The sequence below is a fragment of the Cheilinus undulatus genome, linkage group 8 (genome assembly GCF_018320785.1).
Source record: "Cheilinus undulatus linkage group 8, ASM1832078v1, whole genome shotgun sequence".
Lineage (NCBI taxonomy): Eukaryota > Metazoa > Chordata > Actinopteri > Labriformes > Labridae > Cheilinus > Cheilinus undulatus.
This window is the reverse complement of record NC_054872.1, coordinates 7,720,815-7,726,814: the sequence shown is the minus strand read 5'-3', so window position 1 is coordinate 7,726,814 and position 6,000 is coordinate 7,720,815.

The following is a 6,000-nucleotide window of genomic DNA, read 5'->3' as shown; positions in this document are numbered from 1 at the left end:
AGCCATGGTCATACCACTCTCTCCAGCTGCTTCAGGACAGTTTTCTTCTTCAGCTGCTCAGATTAATGCTGAAATATGCTCCAAAACTATGAGCAAGTCTTGTTTGTTAACAATATTAATCCAGTGTAGAAATCCACAGTGGAATTGGCAAAATAGAAGTTAAACAGCAAAATTTACATGCTAAAGACTGAAATATGATGTGTTCAGGTAACCTAAGTAAATTAGATGACTGTATTCTATGTTAAAATGTGTTCAACTGTCACATAAAAATGGGAAAATTTCACACTTCACAATAACAACCTTTAAAAATCTAAGATAAGCATGCATAGGCATTTTTAGGGTGTTATCAGTGAAACAATTAAAATCTATGTTGATTTTTGGTGGTAGTGTGTCACTTTTTCTTCTCTCTTGGGTCATGGGGGGCTCTGCTTTTCTTGGGTACATGTCAGGGGTACTCCAAGGAAAAATGGTTGGGAAACACTGCCCTAGTGCACAATTCGTGAAAGGGGCAAGACAATGATGCCCAACACACCAGCAAGTCCACCTCTGAATGGACTAAAAAACAAAATGAAGGTTCTGGAGTGGTGTAGTCAAAGTCTTGACTTAAATCTTTTTGATATGCTGGCATGACTTTAAATAGATTGTTCCTGCTTGAGACTGCTTCATTGTGGCTGAATTAAAACAATTCTGCAAAGAAGAGTGGGCCAACATTCCTCCACAGTGATGTAAGACTAACTGACAGTTAACACAAACGTTTGCTTGCAGGTATTGCTTCCAAGGGTGGAACAACAATCTATTAGGTTTAGGGGGCAATGACTTTTTCACATAGGGCCAAATAGGTTTGGATGTTTTTTCCCCTTAAAAAATTAAATTGTCATTTAAAAACGGACTTTTCTCTTTACTCAGGTTATCTTTGTCTAATATTAAAAAGTGTTTGATGATCTGAAACGTTAAGTGTGATAAATATGCACAAAAGTAAGAACTCAGGAGGAGCATTAATTGACTTGTCTTACTTTTGTTTAAACAAAAGTTTTAAGTTTTTACAGCCTAGCAAGTAGAGTTTCAAGAGTCAGTCAAGTCAAATATTCCTCCAAATAAAATCAAGTTTGGGGCGGATTTTGGAGTAGTATTTGCTCGAATACAGACTGTTTTCCCTGTGAGGAGCTGGCCTTGTTTGCTGCCGTGTTCTGCCTCGCCTGCAGCTGTTTAGCTTGTTTCCTTATGTCAAAGTGTAGCAAAACAACCCTGTAGCAATCATAATCCTGTAGTCTGTGGCGGTCTTTGGAAAACTCCAAAGAAAATTCCATCCCTGTGCTTTCAAAGACGGGCTTTCACACTTCAGAGATGGCTGCCTCGGTAGCTGCAGGCGAGCGCCGGGAACCCACACAGCAGCCGCACAACAGAGGAGAAATAATGCAGTCCTCTGGACACAATATTTACTCTGGAGCTGCAGCAGAAGACACGGGGGAAGTTCTTTAACCTTGATGTAATCGCCTGCAGTGACGGAGCCTCTCGCATGTCTCTATAGTGAACTGTGGATTAGTCTGCTTTCTGTGCAGAGGATGTGCAATCATCACAAACATATATGGCTAAGAGATTTTCTGCCTCCATGTGCTTGGATATGAAAGAAGATTGAAGAGGCTTGTCATAGAAGCCCCCTAATGTTGATATCTGAGATGCAGACTGAAGGATAAGACACATGCATGATATTAGTTGTATGCACAGCCTCCCTATGGCTCTCCATAGTGTAATTTAACTCATATGCACACATACACAGCTCTACTTCCCTCCAGTGTCTCTTAATCCCTGTCACAGTCTGTAAAGCTCTGTGGCCTGCCTCCCCTCACTCATACTCTCCTGTGTAAGCTCTCTAATGTTTACCATATTGATCATAAATCTTTATGTTGCTGCAGCCTGAAGATCAACAGGTCAGAATCTAAGAATCAGTCTTCCCGTGTGGGTGGATGTTCCCGCCGCTGCTGTTTTCATGTCCCAGCATCCATTGTGGCTCCAGATAAACCTCGGCTTTGAAATGGCTCAGTTCGTACGCAGATTATTCTTCGGCACAACAAAATTTGCAGGCTGAGTGCGTTCCTCTCAGCCCGTCATCAAACAAATTCTCCGCTGAAGGTAAAAGATCAAGCTGTCAGGGAAATGCCTGCATGCCATCGCTCCAGAGGAAATAAAAATCCAAAGGGTGATTGGTGACCATGAGTCACATCACCACAGAAAACAAGCCTCTGTTTATCATTTAGCTAACTAATAACTCTTTGATTGGCTGAATTTTTGCTCAAGGAAATCATCAATGTTACAACCCTCATCGAGTGTGTGCAATCATGGGATCACAATCAGTGGTGTAGTGCAAGGACTATAGAGTAAACCCACTTTTATTCAGTCAAAAGCTGTTTTCTCTGAGGGGCATACTCATATGGATGTGGTATGAGGTTTAGCATTATCTTGCTGTAATAGTCAAGGCCTCCCCTGAAAGATACATCATCTGGATGGGAGCATATGTTGCTGTTAAACCTCTATTTACTTTTCAGGCACTAATGCAACCTTAAACCTTTGGTTTTCAAAAACAATTTCAAATTTTGATCCTTCACCACCGATCAGTTTTGCATTTAGCCTGAGTTTATTGTAACCTGGTGTGATTTTATCATGTACTAATTTTGTCACATGACAGCATGAAAACAAAGCCAGATTTTGCATTGCAATCACTTTGTGTGGAAAGCATGATCTTTAAGCTTTCTTTCAGTTTTCGTTTGATGTCAGAAGGCCAAGTAAGATAGGAAATGTGATCATTTTAATTTGATATAAAAATCAATGTTACACATAGGGGACAGTAGACCATGTTGTACAGGACTGGTACTGCTATTTTTTCATTATTTCAGCATATCATAATTTCTTTTTAAAGTGATAATATGTTGTTTTAATTAACAATTTTTAAAAATCAATTTTTGTAGGTTGTTGTTTCTTTTTTTTCTTTTTTTTTGAGGCCCTATATCTGATTAAGTCAATTAAACTTAAAAAAAGGAGTTTTCATTTTATAAAGTTGAGTTAGTGCTAAAAAGGATTATCCCAAACATGAGCATGGTATACATTTTCCGTGTGGTTTAGTTTGTCAAATGAAAATTAACAAAACAGCAAAATAGCCAGTGGACCTCTAAGGGTTAAATGAGCTTTGGCCTAGAGAAGATGGCAGCATTTCTGGATCCTGTTCACATATGCCTTCTATCTATGCTTGATCCAGCTGTAACTGTCATTTGTGGATGGCATGGCCAACTGTGTGACAAAAATCTCTGGAAATTCCTGAATCCATGCAGGGATTTCTAGTAGTTCTTTTTTAATGCAGTGGCCCCTGAGGGCCCCCAGATCACCAGCATCCCATATCGGCCTTCAGTTTTGTCCCTTTCACTCAGAGATTTCACCAGATTCTCTGGATCTTTTGATGATGCTATGGACTGTAGATGTGGGATTGAACATCCTTGCATTTTTACACTGAGGAACATTTTTTACGCACATGTAGTCAGTTGTACAATAAATGCCTGCATTTAACACATAAGCATTCAGATATTTTATTAACCATGAAAGACATTCTGCAAGGCTCTTCTTTTGGTTCATTTTTGTTTTGTATTTTTATTAATGATTTTCCACAAACCTGCTCCAATTCTCAAATCCAACTATATGCTAGTGATGCTAATGTATGGTTCTCTTACGCAAATTACAACAGAACAACAGAAAGTCCTATGCACGCCGTGGCAAGAAGGTTTGCAGTGTCTCCAGCAGTAGAGGAGATACCAGGAGACAGGCAAGTACACCAGGAGATGTGGAGAGGGCGGTAAGAGGGCAATAACCCAGCAGGACCGCTATCTGCTCCTTTGTGCAAGGAGGAACAGAAGGAGCACTGCCAGAGCATCCCACTGATGTGCATGTTTCTGCTCAAACTGTAAGAAACAGACTCCATTAGGGTGGTATGAAGGCCTGGCGTCTACAGGTGGGGCCCGCGCTCACAGCCAAGCACCGTGCAGTCAGATTGGCATTTGCCAGAGAACACCAGAATTGGCAGATTCACCACTGGTTTAGTTTAGATTATTACGTTTATTTGTGTCGGGGACAATGTACAAAATTATTAGTCTCAAAAAGAGAAAAGATGCTTTGTACCAGATTTAGCTTGCTTGCTAATTTTCATCTGTAGTCCCTGGGCAGGTAAACAACAACAATGAAATACAGAATCAGTCGTCTACACACGAAGCATGTGCGCCCACACCTGCATTCATTCAGTTAAAAAACATATTTCACTGCAAAGATGATAAAAATGCATATATTAAAATCTTGGCGCCGTGTGCTCTCCACAGATGAGAGCAGGTTCACGCTGAGGACATGTGACAGACGTGAGAGAGTCTGGAGATGCTGTGGAAAACGTTCTGCTGCCTTCAACATCCTCCAGCATGAACGGTTTGGCGGTGGGTCAGTGATGGTCTGGGGAGGCATATCCTTGAAGGGCTGCACAGACCTTCATGTGCTAGCCAGAGTTATCCTGACTGCCATTAGGTACCAGGATGAGGCCCTCAGACTCACTGTCAGACCATATGCCGGTGCAGTGGGCCCTGGGTTCCTACTGATGCATGCTATGGACTGGCCGGCCCATTTCCCCAGACCTGATTCCAATCAAGAACCTTTGAGACATCATGTCTTGTTTCATCCACCACTGCCACATCCCACCACAGACTGTCGAGGAGCTAACTGCTGCCCTGATCCAGGTCTGGGCATCCTCCTTAGGAGACCATCCGTCATCTCATCAGGAGGATGCCCAGACGTTGTAGGCAGTGCATACAGGCACAGGGAGGTCATACACACTGGGCCACATTTTGGAAGTTGGATCAGCCTGTGATCTGATTTTTCCACTTTTATTTTAAGTATGATTCTGAATCCAGCCCTCCATGGGTTAATGATTTTGGTGTCCATTGATCGTTCTTATCTTACTTTGTTCTCAACGCATTCCACTATGTAATGAATAAGGATTTTCAACTGGAACATTTCATTCATCGAGATCTGGGATGTGTTATTTAAGTGTTCCCTTTATTTTTTTTAGTGGTGTATAATATGCAAGTACTCACCACTAATCTAGTAATCTGCATGTTTTTCAGCCGGTCATTTTGGCTGCTAATATTGATATCTGCCAGAAGTCCACCTGTGAAAACTGGCTAATGGAAACTTTGATTGGCATTGTTTTTCATCTGCTCATTGCCAATTTACAAGCTGGTGCCTCATCAGGTTGTTATATTGGCACAAAAGTGTCAGATTTTGCTGAAAGGCAGACCCAAAACGCCTAAATAACAACATGATGGTGCAGAAAAGTTAAAGATCTTTCTTTGTTTGTTCTTTTAACATAAAAATGTTTTTTTTTTTTTTTTGTCTTTAGAGTAGCACTGCTGTTTGCAACTTAAGCCTTTTACTTTGCAAAGATGCAGAATTGTCCTTGACTTTGCTCTGACTTTCTAAATACTCAACTGCATAAAAATCCCAATGTAAAGACAGACATTAGTACAGAAAAAAGTGATGTTTATGAGCACTGTAATTTCATTTTGTCTGGAATAAACAATCTTCGCAAAGCAATGCCTGTCTCCATAATGAGTCCTTCTGAATAATGTTACTGTAAACATATATTTGCATTTTTATTTGTTTAGGAAGAAGGAGAAAAGCTTCTATGGATTAAACATAAATGAACATTTACTAATTAAAATGAGGTTTTCTCTGTATCTGAGGCTGAGTGATGAGCACACAGCCCTCAGTTCCACCTCTCACTCCACCCCCAACACTAGAGGAACATTCAGCCATTGTTAACAGCCCTATGCATAATGCCCCAGCATGGCTGCCTGCCCATGCCATTAGTTTGCTTAAGGAGCAGAGGGCTGTTTTCTCACAAAGGAAATTAGCAGAATCCTTGGCCCATAATCACTGGAGTCCAATGAAATTAGTGTGAGAGAGAAAATTGATTGG